The sequence below is a fragment of the Stegodyphus dumicola genome, chromosome 5, assembly GCF_044657685.1.
Source record: "Stegodyphus dumicola isolate Sdum_Otavi_A_Nest chromosome 5, ASM4465768v1".
Classification (NCBI taxonomy): Eukaryota; Metazoa; Arthropoda; class Arachnida; order Araneae; family Eresidae; genus Stegodyphus; species Stegodyphus dumicola.
In genome coordinates this window covers 164,397,418-164,424,264 of record NC_140772.1, presented here as the reverse complement: position 1 = coordinate 164,424,264, position 26,847 = coordinate 164,397,418, and the positions used below count along the sequence as shown (strand labels likewise).

The 26,847-nt window shown below is 33.8% G+C and overlaps 1 long non-coding RNA gene across 1 annotated transcript in view; it reads left to right on the top strand.

Moving 5' to 3' along the window:
- Positions 1 to 26,847, top strand: part of LOC118194797 (uncharacterized) — a 711,088-nt gene that overhangs the window by 580,472 nt on the left and 103,769 nt on the right. Inside the window, exon 6 of the long non-coding RNA XR_015041019.1 lies at positions 25,848 to 25,919. This is a non-coding gene — a long non-coding RNA (uncharacterized LOC118194797). The remainder of the gene's footprint in view (positions 1 to 25,847; positions 25,920 to 26,847) is intronic.

The window sequence follows — 26,847 nt, the reverse complement described above, 5'->3', positions numbered from 1 at the left end:
TTGAGAGCTAGAATATTGAAGAATTGTGTAGCGACTATTCGCTGACTTTATGTAAGTCAAAAAAGACTTAATTTACTCTTTATTTATAAAACTAATATATAACTAACTATACTATTTATAAAACTAATCTAATACTAAGTGTAATGAACCGGCCGAAGCGGCACAGCATTAACTAACAGAGTTGGTCCTTATTTAAGATCACCGGCGTAAACCAGCAGCCACATAACAATATGACCGAATAATAATAAGATTTGTTGACGTCAGTTTTTTTCTCTTACATCCATCATGCGTATCTTTTTGATTTTGCGTTATTATTTAACAGAACATTAAATTCACAACCAACATCATCGAAATACTTTATTCTAATGCTCTTTTAGAAAGTGCATGAGTAATTAATATCGTCTGTCGCCGTGGTATCATTAATTATCTCTCGTTATTTTTTTATTACAAATGCTCTGAATATTATTTAATATCATGACGCCATCTGGCGGTAGACTGTGGAAATTGCTAACAGATTATATACTAGCAGCAACAACGTAGCAGGGAGTTATAATACGCGTTTCTATGCTTTTCTAGTGAAGTGATCCAAATTTCAGCTTAAAGACTGGTTTCTACCTCATTTTTTACATAAAACGTAATCCTGAAAACTAATTCTTGCAAGAAGACATAGGTGGAAAATGAAAAGTTAAAGGAAAGGCTTGTTCCGAAATAAAAATAACTATTAGAAAGTTGAACTAAACCCTACACCTTGATGAACAATTCTAAGATTTTTGGATCGGTAAAATGAATCAGCTTCAAGGCCAACCCGTTCTCCGGATGTCATACTACTCGATTTATTTTTCTTGGGATACCTGAAGAACCAAGTTTACACTGCAGAAATTCGCAGCATCGAAGAATTAAAAAAATCGAATCACAATAGAAACAGCTACTGTGATTCTGCAAATGCTTAATAAGGTCTGGAGAAAAATCCAGAACAGACTTAACATTCTCCGAGAAACTAATGGCTTATGTTGATGTGTATTAATGTAAAATTCTTAGTGCTAAATAAAATTCACTCAGTCTGTCTTTCATTCCTATCTCTTATTCTCTATTATTTAAAACAACTCTTTTATTCGAGCAATAAATTATGGGCACCTTGCATTTTTATAATATGTATTTTTTTTCAAAACTTAAAAAAAAAAGGCAGTTTAGAATTAATAATGCCTTTGCTTTACTCGATGGATTTCAGTTCATTTCATTGTGTCTCAGATCGTATGCTTTTTTGAAGTACTAGAGAGCTTGAATTCTCCCTCGCTTAATTTTTGCACAAAGCGTTGAGGCAATGACACATATATTTAACCTCCTCATTTGTTATCATTCTATTATATAGCAAGATTTTTTAAAGGAATTCCAATGCAATTTTAATCATCTTTTATTCAATAGGAATAAATTTAGTAAAACTCGGTATAATAAATACTTTTATGGATTTATTAGATCTGAAACTGAATATATGACAATTTAATTAGCAAAGTGCATTTCCGTGTTTTCGGGATTTATCTTAACAGATTAAATTCATTTAAACTAAAATATGAATTCATTTAAACTTTAAAATATGAAATTGCCTGGCTTTGGATATATTTTAACTATGCAAATCAAAAAATGCATTTATCATTTACACTGGAGTAAAAGCACAAATGAGAAGAAAAATAAATCCAGTCACTGAAAAGCGAGTATATTTCGAAAGCTGTATTAACATGATAATGAATATTGCTGCAGAAAATCACAGAATGCTAAATAACTAATTTTGTGAAGAACGATTGCGACTGATATCAGTCTTTTGCAATAGAAACTTATTACTTTATGTAAATAAGGTAAAATCCGTTTCTAATTTCCGCCAGCGGAACTTATTATAATCCACTCCTTTGAGTAATTGGAAATGCATTTTCAGCTCCTTGTCGATTCATTCAGCTGTAGAATTTCAACCGTCAGAACAGGATTTGTAACTCCGAGAATTTAAACTGATCTTATGAAATGAATACGTTAATATCTATTTTTCTTCAGTGATACTATGCCCCTTGAAAATGAATGGAAAACTTTGCGTCAAGTTACAGAAGGAAGTAACTAATTATGTAATGATCATTATGCATTAAAAATGTTATTATATTTTTCCTTTATTATGCTTACTACGATTAAGGAATAAAATTTATGTTTTAAAACACTAAACAGGTTTTCGTATAAAATTTGAAGCTCATTTTTAGGATAAGGTTGCCATCGATGAGGCACTTAAATAAAAAATTTCTTAAAATCTTAAGATTTGGCAATTTTACAGTTTGTACATGCTAATGTAAATATTGCTTTTCATACAACGCATATTTAGAAATAGACGTTACAATTATGAAATGTTCAGTAAATATTAGCAAAATAAAAATAAGTGCCACTGGCCCAATGAAGGAAACCGGTTTTCTTTCTAATTCATTATCATCTTAACACAAGTCAATAAAATTCTGTGGTTGGGTCATCAGCCCATTCATAGCAACGCAGGATATTTTATTCAAGGCAACTAGCAGTCGGCATGTAATACTGTCCTGACTTCAGTTATAACAAAGTAAACAACCATTGTTAATGTAGCCAAATAGCACGAATTTAACACAGTTTTAAATATTATCTTGCAAAGCAACCTTGTTTGAGTGTGCATCAACTCACAGTCAAGATAACGGTTTTGAAGCTTCGTGTAGCACACTAAACAGTCAACACATAGCGCTTACTGTAATAACCACAAAGTCATGGAGTGGCTCAGTGAGGGAACCGGTCCATTGATAGCAACCTCACCCTTTATATACATATATATGAAATAATTAGCAAGGAAAAGATGGAACAGTGTTCATGCGTACGTAGATCTATATTGAAAAGGAAGCATTCTGATTGCGCCGTAAGCTAATAGGTTGACTTCGTAATATCTAAAATCTTGGCAGTCGAGGCGGTTTTAATTCCATTTTTATTTTCCAGTTGACGTTGTGTTGCCACAGTTCACTTGGCACTCTAGTTGTGCCTATTCAAGAACATTTACATTTTTGATATTGTTGTAGTAGGAACAGCGCAGAACGAAACAGCGTCTAATCTGCACGAGGCGAGCTGGAGTGCGTAGTTATGGAAAATGGAAGGACACGAAGAGAAAGGTTTTAGTTTGTGTTTGAAGTTTCATTTCCCAATTATTACATCATCAGCAGAAAGAAAAAATTAAAGAGTTTACATTAGTTTAAATTATAATTTTGATTCACATATTTTTATCTTACATATGTATATATACATATATATCTGTAATGAGAATTGTGTACATAAAAATTAATATTTCTGAGCACCTGTGTAAATTACGTAAGCATTACAGAAACCTTATCTCAAAAGAAGCTTTAATCTCGAAATGGGATTTTGCATTGGTTCCCTATAAACGGCCTATAATTTTACAAATGTTTTCAAAAACGTTTCTTCTTCTGTCATTCTTCGCTATCGAAGAAAATAGTACTATTTGTCTCCCGAAATCGATTATAGTGAATATGGATATCTCATAGATCATACCATAAACCTGCTTAATTATTTTCCCCTGAAGTTAACATTTTTTTCATAGTTATCTACTGTTTAAGAAACGTAAAGAGATAACACTCAGATTTAAAAATTTCAATCCGATATATTCAAAATAACGGTTGCAGGCGGAGAAAACTTTGCATAGAAAACAACGCAAGGCGAAAATGTCGTCGTACAAAACATTGTGGGTGAAAAATAAGCAAGGAGCAAGCATCGCATTTTTAATGTAGTATAAAGCATCGTCGTCGATAATAAAGCGGTTGAAAAACAGCGCAGTTTTTAAAGATCGTTGTGAAAGGCAAACACCTATAAATCATCGCATGATATCAAATCATTGCATTTGCAAATGTTAAGAATCATAGCACATTCGAAGCATTAACATCCGAACAACTAACTGCATGTTGTACATGAAAATATTAATAAAATTTTAAGAAGACGAATAAACTTAATAAAAAACTAAGACTTAATTTTTACTAAAAGAATATCAGATTAACAAAGGTAAAAGAAAGCCATTTTACCGTTTAATAATTAATTAAACAGTTTTAATAAAACTAACTTTACGAATTTACTCATCTTCCCTTTTCTAGTCTTTTTAGACCATATTTTTAATTAAAAACTGCCAATACGATTTTGTAAAAGAGATTAATTAAATATCGTACTTTAATAGTATGAACTTTCACATAAATTTAAATTCTCTTAACTACTGTGCACAGCATTAATTCTACTGATTTGCAGTTTTTTAATGCTTACATTTCCTTCTTGTATTTTTGCCAAACATTTATTACTTAATTCAAGAATACGAAGTATAAAAGTAAAAATATTCCTCATTCCTTCTTGCTCTCTTCTCTTCTTGCTCATTACGCGAAGACACATTTAGAACTTTTAAGAACACATGTCCGCCATATTATCGACATGCGATGATTTGCAGGTCTTTATTTTTTACTACAATATTTTATACGACCATGTTTTAAATCTGCGATGTTTTTATACCGCCTTATTTTCGACGGCGATGTTTTATACTGCGTTTCTTCTTGCTTTCTTTTCCACAACGTTTTCATCTGTAATATTTTAGCGACGATGTTTTCAGCGGACACTACAATAATTCCCTATTAAAAATAAAATTTTATTTGAACTTCTAAAGGGTTAAAAACGCTTTTGTCGAATAAAGCTGAGTGGCTATTGACACCAAAAACCACCTAATTGTCTTAAAATTTACTTTGTTCGCCTAATTTGTTAATGTCATAGTAGTTAATATTACCCTTTGTTAAACACTATGTATTGCTTTCTTGAAACTATATTTTCCAATTACTACCTTATAAATTATGTTTTGGATGCTTCTACAATTTTAGGAAGTCTTTTACATCAAGTTTCAAGCAATTTTTGTAGCATCTGATTGAGTCGATTGGTTACATTTAGCTTTCAACATCAATCTAAAATAATCTGCGGTTTCCTTATTCAGAATTCGGAAGTAAACAATCTTCTTTAGGTAAACGCTTTTAAAAAGCTGCAATTATATAATATTCAATAAAATTAGCAGGAAGCATTTGCATTTTAGATTTAAAAATTAATTTCAATCATAAAATCAAAATGTCGTATTCACTAAAACTGAGATATAAAACATTTAATTCATTTTTAAGATTTATCTTAAACTAATATTATCATCACACAATAGAATGCGACACAAAATAATAGTTTACATATATTACATGACGTTAAATGTTAAAAAGATATTCGAAATTATATTAGTACGAAAAGTTCTGAAAAATCAACAAAGAGATGTAGCAAAAATGACAGAATGCGTTTCGAAAGTATTTTGATTCCATTTGCTTTGAGTACTAGTAACACACTGAATAGGAAAACTTAAATTTTCGCTATGAAGTAACTCAAAGAAATTAACAGAGGAACATTTATATCCGTGCCGCCTACACGGTATAGTTGTTAAAAGAACCTACTTCGATGCCAAATAGTCCGAGTTCGAATCTTGGCATGGATGGCATGGATGTAAAATTGTCTATCTCTTCATAGGAGTTAACGGTGGCCGCCTATTAGGTGCCTTTAATGACCACCGTCTGCAAAATATGAAGCAAATTCCAAATTTGTGCATCCAGATGCCCACGTTCGAGTGGAGGACTAGGTTATTCGAAATTTGATGTCTCTAGGTACCGTTGCTTTTATACAGTGCGAGAAACATAAATAAAATATATACATGCAGATTACTTATTATTTAATTTTTTAAATATAATGCAGAGCTCTACTATTTAGTGGCAACAATTTGAAAAGAGAAACGCCGCTTATAGTGAACCAACGCAAAATCCCAAAACAAAATAAATAGCTCTTCTGGGGCGAATTGCCTTTTGGATAAAGAAAAACGTTGCTATTCGTAAAATTCCACGCAAGTTAAGATTTCCATCAATTAGTTGTGTGAGTTCCAAAATGAATTACAGATCCCTCTATAAGATGGCGATTATGGCAAAAATTAAATTATAATGAAAATATATAAAAACGTACGTTTTATTGTTAAAATTTTTCTCGTCATATTATACTAATTAATATCAAGCTTCAATTTCCCTCAGAATGTTGTTTTTTTCTTTTGTATTGTATTTACATATAAATATAATTATATATTCGCCGAACATCGATGCAATACAGAGTTAATAAGAATGAAGCATTGTTCTTACATTATTTAGTTTTTTTCCCATTACTAATATGCGCTGCTTCTCTCGTTTGTAATATTTCAAATTATATCAGTTCTTCATGCATATTTAATTGCCTGTTTAGAGAACTGTACAAATAACGACGTGGGTGAATGTTACAAACAAACAAAAATAAATAATACGAGCTAATGTAAACATTTTTTACTTGGATGAAGTTTTGTTTTCATCGATTCTTCTACATCACATGTTCGTCTATGGCTCAACGTATTTTCATTTTATATTGATATTTAGCTTTTATTTACTGTGCTAATTTATGTAAATATTTTTAACACCTTTCTGTATAAATACGCATTTTTCTTAATTTTACACAAGTAGAAACTTATAAATGAAATATGGTTCTCTGAGTATTTTGCACATAGTGTAGTGGAACGTTTTAATTTAACTTAAAAAAGGCGAAATGCTGACTTTTTTAAGGAAACGATAATGCTTTTTAATAAAACTCTTCCTAGTCATTGCGTCTAGGCTACTTTCATAAAACTGTGACTCGAGAAATTTTATAATTAAAAATGTATATCTGTGATCAATTTTAGGAAGAAAAATTTAAAGAATAATGTGCGCAGTCATTTTTTTCGAGTAGCATGAATGTAATATAATATATCTTTAGTTCTCTGCATCTTTATACTTAATTCCCTTAAAAGAGCCCTGAATTCATGGCACAGTTCAGTATTTAGGTTTCTTTTCTTCCTTCTATCGTTACTTCATACTCAGCGTTTTTCGATGATCGATAATGTGAAAATCGCATGGCTCTTGCTGTCAAATGCCTTTTCGCGGAAGAGTTGAAACTTAACGTTTTAGCTTCCGTTAAAAGCTTTTAAGTGCGTCGTGGTTTCCTTCAATTGCTTCTTCTAAAATGAAGACTTCTAAAATGAAGACCTCCGGTACTACTTCGGATAGCTTCCTGAGAAGTATTAGGTACTTTGGTGGTGAAAAATGGGATTTAGCAGTTCAAGAAATTCTGATTTCGAAGAATTCTAAGTACTTTCCGTTTGACAAAGAAGGTCGTCTGCTGACATATTTAACTTAATCCTTCTAAAAGGCATCAAGAGTGAAAAATAGTCTTTTCATTGAATGTGTCTTGTGATAGACCCATTATCGAGTTTTGTAAGCTTCAATCTTGAAAAGTATTGGAGAATTTATCTTGATTTTGCTGGTACGTAAATTTTCAGTCACGAGAAGAAAAGGTGTTTCTTGAAGAGGGAAATCGAAATATTTTGCTGAATTCAAATTTCCAGTTTCTCACATATCTGGCGATAAAATTTTCATTCCTTGAATTTTTTATGTGTTTAATAAATCTCTACCTTTACTGTACTTATATAGCTTAATAACTCATTAAAAACAGGTTGGACAGTGCTGTTACTGATTAGATTTCTTAGCAGTAGTTTATTAACAACACTAAAGCAAATGTAACTATTATAAAACATTTATTGAATTCCACTGCCTATAGAATTTTTATGAAACTAAATTGCAGGTTAAACGTATTCTTCTCCCTTTCGGGGATTAGGACACAGTATATACTATTAACAATAGAAATACCTGCCCTGTTGGCAATGGTGGTAGGAAACACGGCTGCCATAACTTTGGACCCAAGTTCGAATCCCAGAGATGGCATGGATATTTGTAAGTGTGCAGTGTCTTAGCGGCATGAGGACACTTAAACTGTCATTGAGCTGAAAGTCTTCTGGAGAGGTTGGTGGTAGGAAGATGGAGTGAAATACTCTCAGATTCGTCCCGAGGGAGATTTTTCTTCGAAATTAAAAAGGATCTCAGAAAATTTCTACTTGCGCCCGTAAAGAACCCAACGCTTAAACCAAGAACAGACGAAATCCTTGCGCTGTTGGTCACAAGGAATTTGAGGACTTGAGTGACAATTCTTGAGGTAGTTTAGGGACAACTTGAGGAACTGAGGACTTATCAAACGAGTATGAAAGGGCAGAACAAAAAAGCATAAAATACATTTAGAGTTTAATTTCAGCACGTGTGAAGAAACACTCTCATTGGATGACTACTGCCGATAATTTTACTTTTTGGCTGATTAATTAATCTACTGACAGGCAAACGCAGATATAGGGAAACTGCGAGAACTGTCATAGAAAATTATCCTCATTGTTAATGGGTTACGACGCTATGTTTCTCAGTGTCAGTTATTTCTTCTTTAATATTAGCTAAATAAGAACATTCTTCCTTTATACAGCATTGTATTGTAAGGAAAACGTAAAGAACAGTAGAAAGCTTAAAACAAATTTAATTAACCACATTACAGATATTAGAAGTTTATGAAACTTTTACTAAGCTGAAAGCGTCAACCTGTAACATTCTACACATGTTTACGTTTTCATACTATGGTGTCAGAAATGAAATGTATGAAACATTGTACTTTTTAATACATATTTACATCGTTTTATTTCATAATACATCTGTGTCATCATCCTTGGAAAACTTCATCAGTTGCTAGTTCTCACTTGAAGAAAGACGTTTATGCAGCATGCTAAAAGCCATCAAAAGCAAGAAAGTATCTTTTTCTCTAAAGGTGAATGGCAATAAAATTAAAAGCAAACAATGATTAGGAAAAAATTGCTAAATTAAAAAAGAGATATACAGAAAATAGAAAAGATAAAGAAAAGTGAGTTTGGAAAAGAGTATTAGACGCTCACGGTTAAATTTCAATCGCGATTTTGCTTGCTGAAAAAAATTTGCCGGTTTTAAGGTAAATATCTGAAAAATAATCTGAGAAGTATTGAATATGAATTTTGGAATAAAACAAAACATCCGTATGACCTTAAAGAACTACTCTATAAAACACCGAGAGCAGGTTTTTCACACGGTCAACATAGCTGTTTCTGAGATGTAAAAAGCATAAACAATGCGCTTTTTTGGGTTGCGTAGAATCTAAATAGGTATTTTTTGTTGCTATTGAAATGCGAAAGTATGCGTTCATGCACAGTTTTTGCAAGCAGTCACGAAGTCACAATGTAACGTCACCTAACGGAAGGCAATTGTTGTGTGCGCCTTATATTACATTTTTATACATGTATTTCGTGATCTACAACAAGTACTGTGTACATTATTCATATTGCTTCACATAGAAATGGAAGAAGAAACTTATAAAATATGGATTATAAAGGAACCAAAAAGGTATAACCCAGTGGGAAATCATCTAGCGAATTGAATTCGAATGAGGTATATGACTAAAGGAAGAAGTATATATCACTTCATACAAAGTCATCCGATATGAAATATCCAATATAGGTAATACCTAGGCGAAAAGACCTTGAAACTAGAGTAAAAAAAGTAGAACTGTTGATTAAAACTGAGAAATATATTCCCTAATATATTTCAATTCTTTCCTTTCTGTTCTAATTTCTTCGTGTAAATATTTATCGAAAACATTATTTAATTCTTATATGCAACTTATTTTCCCGTGGGCACTTTTATACGCAAGGGAAAGGTTCCTAAGTATTTCAAGAATAAAAAGATGGTTCTAGAATGCTATATTTTTCCCTCATGAAACAAAGGAAATACAAATATTTCTGGACTTCCGGAAGAAATGACAGATTTAGTTTCTATATTTTCTTAACTATAGTGTTATTATTCTTGTTTAAAAATGCTGTTTTATTCTGCAACTTCATATTTCAAAATTTCCAGCGAAAGGTATCAAAATGTTCTTTCAAAATCTGAGTTATTATAGTATTCGGATATTTCAATGGCACGCATGCAAAGGGGGATTCACTGTTACCCTATCCCATTTAAATTTATTAAGAATATTCCTTTATCTAAATTTGTCGTGAAATTTTATTTAAGAAAAATACATATTAAGCATACGTATTCAAAATGATGATTAAAATTTATTTAACTACATTTTATTCTCTTCTAAAATATATGCGCTCTAGTTCCCTGGACAACCGAAATAATTGAGTAAAAGCGATTTCACAATAACTGAGCTTTGATACTAGAAGGATCAACCTTCATGTGACTCGCAAATGTAGGTTAAATCCTAAATTAAAATTGATGAAAAAATTCAGAGACTTTAGAAGAGCTTAAGCTTTTTTCGAAAGAGTATTCAAATTCAGCAACAAGTTAAATCATTTTTTAAGAAATGGCACGCCTCTTTGGATTGCGAGGAAATGCGGCCAGTTGGAAAACGAGGAATTAAACAGTTTTGTGAACGATGTTTTCTACGTTGTAATTAACTGTTTATTTATTTATTTATTTTTGCATTTTCCTGGGCATAACATGCGTGAAATAAGGAAAGAAAAGGAAAACCTGAATTTCAACAAAGACAGCTTAAGTGGTGTTGGAACCCCAAAATCTTCAAAAAATCGTGATTTCGGAATTTTGAGTTTTCAAATTCTCTACTCTTTTATATTTCTAAAAATACCATTCTTTAATCTCTATTAAAATTAGAACTGTAAAAAAATCTAGTTTTAATATGTCATCGACTGCTTTGATCAATGAAGATTTTCACATAAAAACGCGTTTTTCTCCAAACGTGATTTTTTTATACTCGATGTACCTTTTCTCAGGAACTACTGCTTACAGGTATCTAAATTGTTTATGGCTTATTTATTAGGATTCCTTATATTTATTGAAATAAGCCTTTTGTGATAAACTTAGAATAAAAAATTTTAAAAAGTTTTTTATGTGAGAAAAGTGCTAAATTTTACTATGCCTAACAAAATATTCTGTAAATTACTTTAAAATTCAAAATGTGTCAAAAGCTCATTTTAGTATAATCAAATAGATATACTTTAATTACACAAAAAATTTCGAGCGTGTATCTACAGCAGATTTTGAGAAAAGGTACATCGAAAATGGCCAATTTAACATTGTCGGTATAGGGGTTTCTGATAGCCCTTAAGTAAATATGGTAAACAAGTCTAATACTTTTCCTGCCGAAAACATAATTAGAAGAAATATTAAATATATAATAATAGAATGTTCTTAATGACAACATAGATGCATGATAATGAAAGCCGATTCGTGAAGAAGATGTATAACGATGGAATGAAATGCATAAACGATATTAGTAGCCGTAGTTTCCGATTTAACACTTCTTCATTATTGCGAAGCACATTATTAACTTCCATTATGATGTGTTATCAGGTTCAATGTTTCTTCTAACCTTCTTCGGAAACATACAATGACCTGACTAGGAACAGAGAGCTTACTAAAGCTATGTTCACTAATTGTAGTAAGTAGACAGGATACAGACGAAGGGTATACAAGACCCTTTATTTTTCTTTATATACAATGACTTCCGTACTTCGGAATACAATGACCCTCCACTCGGGGTCTAACGTAAAAGGTATAAAAATAAAACTAAACTCTAATTTAACTTTAGAATAAGATTGGCCTTATAATAACAGGAAGCGTATGTAGCACAGAGACTGTGAACACTACAATACGTTTAATTTATCAAGAGGATTAAAACCTCTGGCCTGGAAGGCAAATAGCAACTGCGTAACTTCTAAGGTAAGCGGCCTGCTTCGAACTCACTGCTTCCTCTCTCCTGCTTGGCAAAAAGGCCACACTTAAATACTTGGCGTTCGCCAGACAACTTTGCATAAAATCCTTCACGCTTATAATTCTGGCCGGAAGTAGAAAATAAGAAGTGATAGTAAAGATTTAAAATAAAATAAACGTTAGTAAAACTTAAGATCCTTACATACTTCCCGCCAGAGTTAATTTGTTTGAAACTGAGGTCTAAAACGACCTTGTTGAAAACTTTTAGCTCTAAAAACTAACGCGAGGCCAACCTTTTACAATCATAACTTAGCTAGAAACTAGAAAATTTAAAAGAAAGAAATTTGTTACAATAGCAGCTCCCAGGATATACAACAATCTTTTTTTTTTCATCTGTACTGCATCTACACAGGAGCTTTTATTCAGTTCTGGTTCCTTCCAGAGATCTGGAAGGAAAACTAGTTTAATGAAATGTTACAGAATGACATTGCAATTAACATATAGAATATACTTCTCTTAACATTCTTATTTCATTCATGACTATTTTAATTATCTCTCCCCGTGCTCTCTGACATGTGTTGTAAAAGAACACCAAACACGTATGTGTTTCTGTCTACGTGTGCCACACTTCCTACAATCAAAACACTAACGTGTTAAAATTCAACATACGAGACCTCTTAACACACCCTACTTTCAACTCTAAACCCTGAGGTACTATTCTGAAAGTGGCTAACTCTAAAGTGTAGCGTCAGAGAGCCTAACTACATCATTCAACCTTTAACACATATTCACCATGATTTAATCTTTACAGTCACACGAATAACAAATTTTTAACATTACTTTCACTTTTACCATATCACGGTATTTCTTAACATTCAAAATAACAGTTCACATGTATACAAGAACATATCAACATGCCGTTAATTTTACACATTTGAAAACATACATTAGTAGTACATTGTTAACTTCTATTCTTTTCAAAGCAAGTGCCAATTCTTTCTACATTGAAATAATACTACATTTCAAAAAGTCTTTCAGACTAAAACTTCTTTCTTGCTAGAATGTTTTAAATAAAATTTATACAATAACTTTTTACAATATTTAAGTCTTTACACAACGCTATTATACATCAACTTTAGTTTTACGCGCGAGTAATTGAAAAACATAATAAGAAAATCGGTCACAACTCATTTCTCGCCCTTTTGGCGATAAAGGTAGACCTCGCATGAGGTAAAACTTCTTGAAATCTGCCACTTGCAGTAAGAATGAAAGATTAACTTAAGTTTGTAAAGTAACATAAAATTTTACTTATCTTTGTAATATTCAGACATCCTTTTCTGGGCCCAGTCTTTAAAGGTATAGCTGATAGTAGCTTGGTTGATCCTCCTTCTTGTACGGGCTCGCCCTTCAGTGCTTTCCTCTGGAAGCTTCCGTTTTTCACCAGTACGGCCACCCTTGAACACCTTCCTTTTGTGCTCTGCTTGTGGTCTTGGCCGTTTGAAGGCAGCTGGTCTTGGTGGAACCGGGAAACTTCTGTCGTGATCCTGCTTGGACCTCGTTGTTGGCCGTTCAAATTTTTCTTGTACTTTTTCCTCCGCCGCTGATGGCCCTTCCGCAGTTCGGCGACTTTTGCTGCGGAGAGTTCTGTCGGATGAGTCAATCTTCCGTTTCACAGCCGGGTTATAGTTGCCGTCCTTTCTCCCAGTCCTTTCCACATACGTCGTCCTTCTCCCTTCTTCATTCTGGGGGTGTTCGGTGCACTCTGTTTTCTGGTCGGTGGAACGGCTTCTTTTTCTTTTTACCTTCAGTTTTTCCGCGGGGAATTTTCTTTTCACTTGCTTCTGTCTCTCATTGGCTTGCCCTTGTACTTGTCGTTTTCCCACCTCTGGAACTTGTACCTGCGGTGTCTGCCGTACCGGATCCTGCAAAAGATCTGAAAAGATTTTCATTTTATTACGATCGAAGTAGGGTTTAATTTGATCAATATTTGCGGAACAGGTTTCACCATTTCTTGCCTTTAACACTACAACAGCGTGAGTTATTTTTTCTATAACATATGGTCCTTCAAAGCGTGGAAAAAATTTGGCAGTTTTATCTTCTGGTGCTGAAGAAAGTGAATGCTTGATTTTTAAAACTTCATTCCCTACTTTATAAGTTACTCCCCGTCGTTTCAGATCATAGTATAACTTCTGTTTTCTTTGTGCTACTTCCGTATTCTTTTTTGCTTCTTTTATTAGTTTTTCTATATCACCCATTTTAAATTCTGGGGCTCTTTGTTGCACATAAAATAGTTTATCTAACGGTGTTATAACCTTTCTGCCTAGAAATAACTCAGCAGGAGTTTTGCCCGTTGTATCATGTTTTGCGGTCCTAAGGGCGAAAGCAAATTCATTGACATAGTTATCCCAGCTTTTATGAAAATTTTTAACATAACTACGGATAATTTTCACTATATTTCTGTTGACCCGTTCCGCTATATTTGATTGCGGCCGATACGGGACCATTTTTAAATGACGTATGCCCAGTTTTTGGCACATGTCTTCAAATATATTACTTACAAATTGAGGACCATTATCCGATATAACTTTTAGGGGCGCCCCGTATTTTAAAATATATTTATTTAAAATAGAATCAGTAACTAATTTCGCGGAGGCTCGTTTTAAGGGAACAATTTCGGTCCATTTACTAAAATGATCAACCATAACAAGGAGATAGCGACTTTTGTTTAACTGACTTTTTGGGAAAGGGCCCAATAAATCGATGCCGATTATTTCATTTGGAAATTCGGATTTAATACTATTTAGAAACCCGGCCGGGCGGAAATTAATATAATTAACGGCTTGACATGTTGGGCAGGACTGGACATACGCCCTTGTTAACTTTTGCAGTTCAGGAAAGTAGACTGCCTCGCGTACGCGTTGGATAGTTTTTCGAATACCAGCATGAGAAGCTAAAGGGCTGTCATGGAGCTCTTGCAGGATATTTAATCTAAGACTAGCTGGGATAACAGGTCGAAATTCGTTGTTGGAATTCGTAGTTTTTGTGTAGAATAATAGACCATCTATTAGTTCGTAATGGGCCGCCCTATTTCTTATCGCCACAATATCTTGGTGGCTAAAATTTTCAGGATCCTTCAAATACTCATAAATACTTCCAAACTCAGGATCCTTACCCAGTTCGGTTATTACAGTTTCTCGGGAATTTATTGTACACGCTGTCAGGATTGCAACTTTTACGGTATTACCCTGTTCGTCTAACTTAATTCGTGATAGGGCATCTGCTACGATATTTTCCTTTCCGGGGGTATGCTTGATTACCAGATTATATTCTTGCAGCTTGAGTGCCCATCTTATTAACCTTGGGGATAAATTTTCCCCTGAGTACAATCTAGTTACCGCCGCATGATCAGAATATACTGTTATCGGCGCCTTTCCAAAATAGACTCGGAACTTTTGCACTGCTAACAGAACTGCAAGTGCCTCTCTCTCGGTCGCGGAATTGTTTCTTTGTGTTTGTTTTAAAGTTCGGCTAAAAAATGCCACGGGCTGCTGATTTTGCGAAAGTACCGCTCCTACCGCATAATCCGAAGCATCCGCTGAAATTTTTAAATTTTCATCCTTTTCAGGAAATTTCAACACAGGGGCTTGCGTTAATGCTTGTTTTAATTTTTCGAAAGCACTATTGGCTTCAGCCGTCCACGAGAATCTTGCCTTTTTCCTTTTTAATTTTAACAATGGCTCAGCGATAGCCGCAAAATCTTTTATAAAGGACCTATAATATGAACAAAGTCCTAGAAAAGAAGAGAGCTTCTTTGCCGTGTTTGGAGTCGGATACTTTTGTACAGCGATTATTTTTGATTCATCTGTCTCGATCCCTTCTTGCGATATTTTGTAACCTAAATATTTTAATTCAGGGGCTGCAAATTTGCACTTTTCGACATTAACTTTTAGACCGGCCTCATTTAATAAAGAAAACACCTGTCTTAAATCCTGTATATGTTGGTCGAGATTATCACTAGTAATAATGATATCGTCTAAATAGATAAATGTGGACTTTCCAAGAACAGGTCTTAACACAATGTCCATGCATCGCTGAAATGTTGCTGGGGCGCCTGAAAGGCCAAACGGCATACGCAAAAATGCATAAGTGCCAGACTTGGTTATAAAAGCAGTCTTAGGCACGTCCTCAGGCCTGACCCCTATTTGAAAATAACCATTCGTTAAGTCTAAAGTCGTCATAAATTTGGTTGATTTTATGTTCCTTAAAATTTCTTCTATGATCGGTAACGGATATACCGGATATTTCGTTATGGAATTTAATTTACGGTAATCAATAGCGAATCTCCACCTTTTTGGATGCTCCAAAGGATAATCATTATTTTTCTTACATAAAACCACCGGACTAGCATAACTACTTGAGATAGGCGTTATGATGTTTTTACGTAGCATATCGGTAATATGCCATTCTATAATTTTTTCCTTATTCTTATCATACCGGTATGGTTTTTGACGAACCGGCAATGCATCTCCGGTGTCAATACTATGGTTAGTAACCTGAGTAAATCCTGGAATATCACTAAATAAGGAAGCAAATTCACTTACCACTTGTCGGATTCTATCTTGCTCGTCATTAGGCAGGTGGTCAAGATTTAACCTTGGCGGTTCAACCTTTTCTACACGCACTGGTTTCATCGTCAGCTTAAGGGACGCTGCATTAAAATCCAGTGTAGCTTGTGCGTCTGAAAGAAAGTCTATTCCTAGGATTAAATTTGCTTGCAAATTCTTTACTATAAAAAACATCACCTTTACTTGTTCGTCCTTGATACGGATGTACAAAGGTACTTTACCTACGCACTTACATTGTTCTCCTTGCGCCGCTAATACTGTTGTATTATCCGCATTATATATGCGGTATTTGCGAAAATACTTTCTAAAAAAGACTTCTGCCACACAGGAACACTGCGCGCCGGTATCCAGGAGTGCGGTGGCCGGGATATTATTTACCAAGACTTCAATCTTCGGAAGAGTTAAATTTTTCACCATTACTGTATTTAACTTGTAGGAAGAGGGGTTTTCGTGGCCTTCAGATTTCCGCACCCTCTCGTCAGCAGAAATTTGTTTTAGTTTAAATTATTTTTCCTTTCGGTGCTTTCCTTCTTTCTCCACTGGCCTTGAGACTTTTTTCCTGGGTTGCTATTGAACTGTCGACGTTCGCCGGCTGTTTTTGAATGCTCGGGTTTCCTTGCCCACTGATTCGCTTTTTCTCCGTAGCCATGTGCTTGAGTTTGCTGTAGTCTTGGCGTACCAAATTGGTTTCGCTGTTGATATTGGCGTCTTCTTTCGACGTCCGCCGTTCTACTTTCAAACTGCATTGCTAGCTCAAATAACTTTTCCAGTGTAGTCGGATTTCGTAATTCAATAAAGTCTTGCACTTGGGGTAGTAACCTCGGCAAAATCACTTGAATTATTTCAGGATCCGGACGGTTTCCATACAAGAGCTTGAAAACGTGAATTTTTCTTAAAATAAAGCTCGAGAGGTTTTCCATTCTTTGTTGATATATACTGAAAAGTTCTGTTTCTAATTTCGCACGATCCCTTACAACAGGGAAGGCTTTTAGTAGGGCAGTCTTGAAATTTTCGTAAGTATAGGTGGGACTTCCTGCTTGACCCAAGAGACTTCTGCCGATACATTTGAACCAGTTAAGTGCTTGGCCCCTCAAAGCGCTGGTAGCTAAGGTAACTTTTTGAAACTCGTGCACGGGGTAGAGCATGAAGTGGTCATCCAATTTTTCCAAAAAACTGGTTACCTGTGAGTTTCCATTAAACGTTGCTTCTGGTTTCATCGAAGCGCGCATGGTCTGGACGATGTACCCAAATCCTTCCAGAGCGGCAGCTGGCATTTCTGGATTCTGAGCCGTTTCTGCAGGCAGCACAGGTTCTTCTTGAAATTCGGCCATGGTTATTCTTCGTCGGGCGCCACTATCAGGTTCAATGTTTCTTCTAACCTTCTTCGGAAACATACAATGACCTGACTAGGAACAGAGAGCTTACTAAAGCTATGTTCACTAATTGTAGTAAGTAGACAGGATACAGACGAAGGGTATACAAGACCCTTTATTTTTCTTTATATACAATGACTTCCGTACTTCGGAATACAATGACCCTCCACTCGGGGTCTAACGTAAAAGGTATAAAAATAAAACTAAACTCTAATTTAACTTTAGAATAAGATTGGCCTTATAATAACAGGAAGCGTATGTAGCACAGAGACTGTGAACACTACAATACGTTTAATTTATCAAGAGGATTAAAACCTCTGGCCTGGAAGGCAAATAGCAACTGCGTAACTTCTAAGGTAAGCGGCCTGCTTCGAACTCACTGCTTCCTCTCTCCTGCTTGGCAAAAAGGCCACACTTAAATACTTGGCGTTCGCCAGACAACTTTGCATAAAATCCTTCACGCTTATAATTCTGGCCGGAAGTAGAAAATAAGAAGTGATAGTAAAGATTTAAAATAAAATAAACGTTAGTAAAACTTAAGATCCTTACAGTGTGATTCACCTACGTCATAATACCATCAACCACAGATGAAAATTTCTCAGATGCAAGTAACAACCAAGAGCGCAATATAAAAATACTCTACCTTCAACTTTGCTCAAAAATTTAATGTCATTTTCTTCAACACAGTTTCTCCAAATCAACAGAAAGTAAAAACGCCATCCGACTTTCATGCAGAATTCTTATTCCCACACCAAAAAGACTTTGTTTTAATACTAGAACTCCACTATACTGAATATAAATTAAGCAGAATTCCGTCGTCTTGGAACGTCTTCCAGTATTCTTCTTAATTTTCTAATCACGATCCTAGATCAGTTATTATCAGTTTCAATAACGACTGGCAGCCAATCCTAATTGCAATCCAAAAGCGACATAGTTAAAATCTGTCGTAATACTTCCAACTCCCAACTACTTATTTCAAGTGTTGGTGCATCTACCTATGAAAATATCTCTTCGTTGTTTCAGGATTTGAAAACCATCTTATATTCCTTGTAAATTCCACGGATTACTTGGAGAGACCTCACTTCACACAATCAGCTTTGAGACTCACTTCCACAAGAGAAAGGTCCCTTGAGGAATTCTTCATTTCACACATTCAGCTTTGGGGCTATCATCTACAAGGTGTTACTTGAGAACTTCTTCAACTGGCACAAACTTGTCATTCATAAGCAAGCTTCTGATTTCCCTTCTTTAAAAATGACGTATGGGAAAGGATAACCAGATCTCGCAGTTTCTTCCATAACGTGATTAATTCGATTTTAGATCACAAACCTGGAGAGTTAGTTCCATTCTCACTTAGACAATAAATATTTTAGTGTTCACATTAAAGAGAACTCAACTTCGTTCTATTGTAAAGTTTCAAAACTTCTAAAAAGAAAGAAAAGAACTTTGTTAAGCAAAATTAATAAATTGCAGATCCATGATTTCCTCCTTTCACTTTAGTTATACAAAGGAAGATTAAGTAAAGCATTAAAGGAATTTATGGCAAAGATCGATAAAATCTGTGAAAATATCTTTTCAATAAGATATTTGAAAAACCTTCTTTCATATAAATTATACCAAGAAGATTTGAAAAACCTTCTTTTATATAAATACGCTTATAATTTCATGATGCTTTATAAAATTCTCCTCGCGTTTTGTTGCATTCTAACTATTGCCAGCTTACACGTGTTGATTTTACAAGCTGTCTTTAGAAGATACACAATGTTGCAATTATATTTTTACATTTCTTGTATGCTGAAAACATTTTATTGCGTCTTTCCTTCCTCTATTAAATTTGGAAATAGTTGTGCATCTCAGAGAAAGTGTTAAATACAGTATTTTATTAGTATTCGTTTTTCATTTTACGATTTCTTCCAACCCAGTGATTCTCAAAATAGGGTGTATTGCTCTCAGTGGACGCTGAAGCTCTAAAGGGGCGATTGAGATTCCAAGTAACACTGAAGGCAACGCCGCTATATAATAACGGTGGGCAATGAAAATAAATACAGTTTACATAACAATGTTTGAGTCGTTTCCAAGAATGTATTCATAGCTGATATTTGCAATCGCAACGTGATCCATTTGTTGTTTTATTTTGTAGCCTGATTTTGTTACAAGATGGTTGACAATAGTTAAACCAACCCTAAGCACATAGCTATAAATCGAAAAATGGGTGTTTGGACCAAAACCTTGAAGATTTGAAGAACAGAGAGAGTTTAATTACTGCATATCATGTACTATCATCAGCAATATACATATCTTTAAATTGTGAAATTTTAAAGATTGCTGGAAGAAATTTGACAATATAAAAGCAAATTCAATAAAGCGTTCAAGAAAAACTTTAAAATCATCTATATGAATCATCATATACATACAGGGTGTTGTAAACATTACTAACAAAAAGTAACATTTGATGCTTCCCTTGAATAAACTGTTCTCAACATGGCCGTGGAACTACCTCGACAGTTGCGAACGGAATGTATGCATGCGGTGTATGGAGGTCACTCTGAAATTTTTGAGATACGAGCAGACGATAAGTGGCAGAAAAACGGTTCAAAATGTGAACTATTTTAGCTAGCAGATAATGTTTTATTAGCCAACTGCGAGTAGTTTAGTGTAGAATAAATTTCAGGCAGAGGGAAAAATAAAGCTGACGCGAGAACATTATCGCGCTGTGATTTCCTACATTTTTAAAAAGGGGTTAAATCAAGAAGAAGGCATTCAACGTCTACAGTTAGCATTTGGAAATGAATATCCATATCGTGCTACTATATTCATGGGGTTTACAGAATTTCCCAGAGATCACAACTTTCTTCAGAATGAAGGATACACAGGAAGACTTTTCTCAGCAGTAATCCCGGAAAATATGTCTCGCCATGTTAAGCGATGATAATCGTTGCATCTACCAAATGATAGAGAAGGAACTTAACATTGGATCCGCATCCCTATAGAAAATTATTCATGAAGATAGGATAAGATTTTATTCGCTTGTGACCTGTTGGAGAGTTGATTAACAGTGCAAGTGTGATACCAGAAGTAAAATTTCATTATAGTATGCTATTTTTCATTACTGTTTTCCTTCATTGAAGCCACTACTTCTGTTTTCATTTTCTTCTGCCCATTGGGTTCAGTATAAAATGACTTACACTTATCCCAATTTTAAAAACAAATCTTTGTTTTGAAAGAGGGATTCACTCTTCATTGTGCTAGTTTGTATGTGGACCTGTCATCTTGAATTTTGTTGTCTTCGAAAACATTTTATTAAATCTTTTTTCCAAACAAAGGTTGCTAATTCAGAAGTCAAACAACAAAAATCAGCGTTATATTCACAAAATTTTCACAGGACTAGTTTCGATGGTTTTACCGAACCATCATCTTCAGCTGCAAAACCGCAAATGAACAAGATAGGAAATAATGATTAGATAAGATAAGAAAGCCTGGACAAGAATAAGCAAGTGGCGCCATCTGTTGGCGAAACCAGAACTAAAACATAATTTCTCTAAAAGCCGAAGGCAAATTTGGATTGGAATTAGGATCGTTAACTAGAACAGAAAGATTTTTATGAATGTGAAATGCCTCTAGAAAATCCAGTTCTCCAATGGAAGATGTTTTTTGAATAATTTTGGCAGCAGAAAAATTGAAAGTGTGATTTTCGGACCAACAATGTTGAGCAACAGAAGACTTCTGTGTTTCCTTTTTTCTAACATATGCCTCATGTTCTTTGACGCGAAATTTTAAGGCTCTCTTAGTTTGACCAATGTAAATTAAACCACACTGGCAAGGAATCCTATAAATACCCCAGGAATTCATATCCGGAATGGGGTCCTTGAGTATAGAAGTTGGAATTTTATTGATGGGAGAATAAACAACCCGAAAGTTAAATTTCTGCAAAATATGTGCAACTTTATAGCTAATTGATGGAAAGAAGGGAATGACAACAGAATTTTTATAATCTCCTAAAATAAGAGTGTGGCTTTTAGTGTGTTGAGATGACAATTTTTTTAACTGCTTGATTAATAATGTTGGGTGAAAAGCCCCTGTCAATAGCTATTGCTTTTAAATAATTTAGTTCTTCATCAAGGGCTAGTTTGGAGGAGCAAACTTGAAGAGCACGGAAAACATAGGAATAAAATGAAGCTAACTTTTGTTTAGTCGGATGACATGATTTAAAGTGTGGTGGAAGGCAAACCGATGAAGGTTTACGGTAAACTGTAGTACTGAAGTTGGATGTGTTACGTGTGACCAGAATATCGAGAAACGGAAGAGAATTGCAAGTCTCAAGTTCAAAAGTGAACTGAATAGCAGGATCAATAGAATTCATTGTTGAAAGAACTTTATTTAAATCATCTTTATTACCTTCAAACAGGGTAAAAGTATCGTCTACGTAGCGGAACCATGCCGGGAAGTTTAAAGTTTCAAACAATTTTGATTCATAATAATGCATGTAGATATCAGCCAGGATGGGACTGAGGGGGCTTCCCATGGCTAATCCCTCAGTTTGCTTGTAATATTTATTTTGGAAAACAAAATGTGTTTGTTTCAAACAGAGTTGAGTGAGAGAAATTAGCTCATCAATTTCGATGCAAGAGAAATGAAATTCGCGAAGTCTGGTTTCTAGACATCTTAATGCACCCTCCACTGGGACATTGGTGAATAATGATTTTACATCAAAAGAAACCATGAGTAAATTACTAGGAGAAATGTTTTTAACCTTTTTTACAAACTCTATTGAATTTTTTATGGTGTAAATGTTATTGTCTAATAGAGTGGAAAATCTAGAAACTAAATATTTAGCTAATGGATACGAGGAAGTACCTAAATTTGATACAATAGGGCGGAAAGGAATACCACTTTTATGAATTTTGGGAAGAGCATATAATCTGGCACAATTCGCAACAGATGGGATAAGCGAATGTTTTAAGTTGCTTGAAATGATTTGCGAAGATTTGATCGCAGTTTTTATTTTGGATAAGTCCGAAGGTGAAGGATCTTTAGGGATCGGATTATATGGTCCTTCGTTTAAGAGTTTAGTGACACCATCGATGTAAGTGTTCTTATCCATGACGACTATCTGGCCACCTTTGTCGGCCTTTGAAATGATAATATCCGGGTTAGAATGAATTTCGCGCATTGTAGCTCTTTCTCTCGCAGTTAGATTTGGTTTCAAAGGTTTATTATTGAAAGGTTGCTATTTACCCTAATCTTAAATCCGAGATAATTCTTTGAATGGCAAGTTTTTTCGATCAATCCGCATCGAAACCGTTTAAGATTTCGATCGACTGCTTTTTCATAAAGAAGTGATTTGGCTATTATAGAATCCTACTTGAGCTGTTTTCCTAAATTTTCCAGTTTAATTCTGGAAGCTTTTAGAAGAAACAGATACTACTTTAATAGCATACTTGATAAAATCAGCAATAGATGTAGTTTATCTAATATATTTTCTACATAAATTCAATGAATCGGACCGTCAGCTCCAAGGTGATAATCTAAGAAAAACTAAGAATTTAATTTCTGTGTTTGTGGTAAAGCTTTAGATGAATACAAGAAACTTGTAACAGGGAGAATTTACATATTTGTCAAATGTATAAAAATAATGACGAAGAAAAACATCAACGTTGCCAACACTTGGAAACTTTGGAACTAGATGGCAAGAAATGATTTCAAGGTGTTTTAAAAATGAATAAACAGTTAGCTGTTAAACCAGATTTCTGAACTTAGTTTATGAAATATTACGCCGAAATATTTCCTAGCATCTTCGTCTTATTTAATGAAGCAACAGCTCTGATATCTGAAAAATAAAATCGGCTTCAGATTGCGAAGGTTTGAAAATGTTAAATAACTGAAGCTGAATGTTGACAAAACGGCATAGACTTATCCAACTTATCAATTCTTGTTAAACTTATTTTGCAGCGGGTTTAGTTTGTATTGCAATTTTGTCGTTAAATATGGGTGCATATTTAATATTAAATTTATTAATATATCGGTAACTTCATGATTACTGTTTCATTACTCTTTTATTTTCTTATTCATAATTCATTCATATTTTTAGCAAGTTGAGATATGGATTCATAGGGGGCATTCAACATTCATTTTTTACTAAAGCGGAGAGCTGAATCGAAAAGTTTTGAGAAACACTATTCTAATCTTTTGTTTCAGCTCTATTATACAAACGGCTAGAAAACTAGTTCTAACCAAATATTTGCGATATGATTCTTTAATATAAGAAAGTTAAAAAATAGGTCCATTTGGCCTTTAACATGCTAATGAACTGGTAGCTATTCTGCATTTCGCATCCTATTAGTAGGCTAAAGTTTATCCAAATTGCGTATAATTAATTTACATATATATATAAAATGCTATAAACTAATATTTCGCTACTATTTATGAAAATGTGCTTTGTTTTCTGCGCCTTTAAATACAAGTGTAGATCTGAAAAATCCTTTTTCTTTACTCGTGAAAAGTAAAAAAAGAGTACTGTGCCTCAAAATTCGATATCGAATGATCCAGCCACCTGTGAAGCTTGAATTATTAATATGAAAGGAAAGCACATCATTCAAGTCTTGTTGCTGGCTGAGATACTTATTACTCTTTGCCCTCGATCTTGACGCAAAGAATAAAAAATAATTTCCTTCTTTTTCACGCGTTTTCTTCATTCCTTGTAGAATATATCTTCGACTATTACAGAAAAAAACAATTTATTCTTTTGTAAAACCAAAATCGAATTATGGGACAAAAAAGGGATAACTCTTTTCATTTCCTACATTGTGTTTTTCAACGGTAATAGAATATAGTGTAGAAAGAATGTATCTATACAAACTTGCATTAACTTTAAATTCACCCTAAGCTTTAAAAATATTGTGTAATACAGGCATCTTATGAAATTCCGGAAATTCGTACAGTGTTGAATAGAATGTGGCATTGTATAGAAATTGTACATAACGCCAGATTGTGTAGTACATAGAATATGTAGGTATTCTATAAAAGGAATGCTTATCATTTAGTCATGAACAGATTATAGCGTCTTTTTTAGACGGTTACGTTTTGCCATCACTCATTTCATGAGATTATTATTTTATATATTTTGTGATGACGACGTTCTCATAGCAAAAATATAACCCTCATGTTCAATAGAAGATGAGCTATGTTGTATACACCGCTATATTTTCCCTTTACTGATAACAGATGCGTGCAATAACAATATATAGTATACATGTACAACCTTCAGTATTTATAAGCTGGAAACTCATCTTGACAGAGCCCTTTAAGGGCCTTCATGTAGCGCAAAGGGAATATTTATTATGTTTTAAAATTATTTAATGATATAGGGTCTTCTTGGAATTGGAGTCCTCCTGGACTGCGACCTACGCGACTCTTTCAATAAGCTTCTGCTTATATCTCTACTTATCTATTTTTGTAGGTTTGGTTGGTTTAGTTTATTGTGGCAAAACACAGTAGGGCTATCTGCCTAAGGGGAGGAATGCATTCGTGGTCTTTTTAAGAGAAACTGACTAGTATTACACGTTACATGTGGAGAAAGGCACGAAAACGCCCATGCAACCAGCCTGTTCATCTGGACTCGAACTCAAGTCGGAACTACCACAGATCTGCGATTTCACCGCTCAGCTGCTGGCAGGCCTATTTGTTTTTAATTACACTTCTTTATAATAACATCATTAGTATTGAATTTTGTGTTATTTAAGAAGGTTTAAAATGTCACTCCACCTTTATATCTTTTAAAAAGAAACCTTCAAACTGAGAATCAAGGGAATAAAAAATTTCAATGCAGAAATTTTCGCTAAAATAATCGAAATAATTCTTAGTAAAATACATAAATGAGTAAATTTTGAAAGCAGCAACTTTAAACGGCTATATGTATTTTTCTGATAACCGTTTTGAAGTAAATAATTAAAACAACTTCAAATACATACAGTTTTCTTTAATAATTTACTAAAAACAATTTATTTTAAACGATGTGCATAAAATTATGTTATAAATACAGTTCTTGCTAATTATTGACTTTTGTATTCAAAATAAAAATTGAAAATAAATACTTTGTGCTAATTTTCCATTCATTTTAGGCTCATCTGACGAGTATACAGTCTTTGCATTGTTCCTGTGTGGCAAAACAGAAGTCAGTAGCTTATAGAAAGGTAGGCTTGGTTTTTTTTTCCACCTCTAAATTTTCGCATCTATTAATAGTTGTATATATCCAAATTGAAACGTAAAATAATTGTATCATAATTTATCAGAATCAAGTTATAGTGTTATAGGTGCATTGTAAAATATTCCAGTCCGTTCAGGAAAACCATTGCAAATCCCATCAAGCTGTTACTCATACTAACGAAGTTGCTAGCATTTGAGTATGAATAAGAGATGAGAAGAGCAATTTAAGAAGGTGCATAGCAACGATTTGTTTTAAAATTGACAGACAGATAAATGATGGAAGAAGTTATTGTTGTACCATAAAAGCGAATCTTTTCCAGTTTTTTATAAAGGTAGAATTATAGGTTAAAAACTTCTATAAAATATCTTATTTACAGATACAGATAAATTATTTTTTTATAAACAGCAAAGTGAAAAGCAGTAACGAAACTATAAGATAATCCCTGCTGAAAGTTTTTCTGCATGATAAAATGTAAATATTTATCGTCTAATATTCTGGAGCTCTCATCATTGATAAATTAAAGTATCAATCTCCTTGAACAGAAATAACAGATATTTATATATCTGAAAAATTGTACTCTTTTCGTTACTGCTTCAATCTTGCAAAACCTTCAGTCCAGAACAAAACAGTGCTATTAATTGTGCATATGAAATTTATCTTCTTAATCATAAAAGGGCATTTGCTTATCGATATGATGCGGGTTATTTAGCAAAAGTATACTTCCTAACAGTATTTGAAATCTTTCTAATTTCAGTAAACTTATTAACATTTGTAGAGTTATTATTATTTTAATTAACAAGTTATTATGATTTAGACCTTTACTATAACTTCCATTTACCGTTTCCTCACCAAAATATAAGTGAGTTTGAGGGTAATAGCACATTTCTGTCTCTCAAGGCCATGTGACTAGGTTC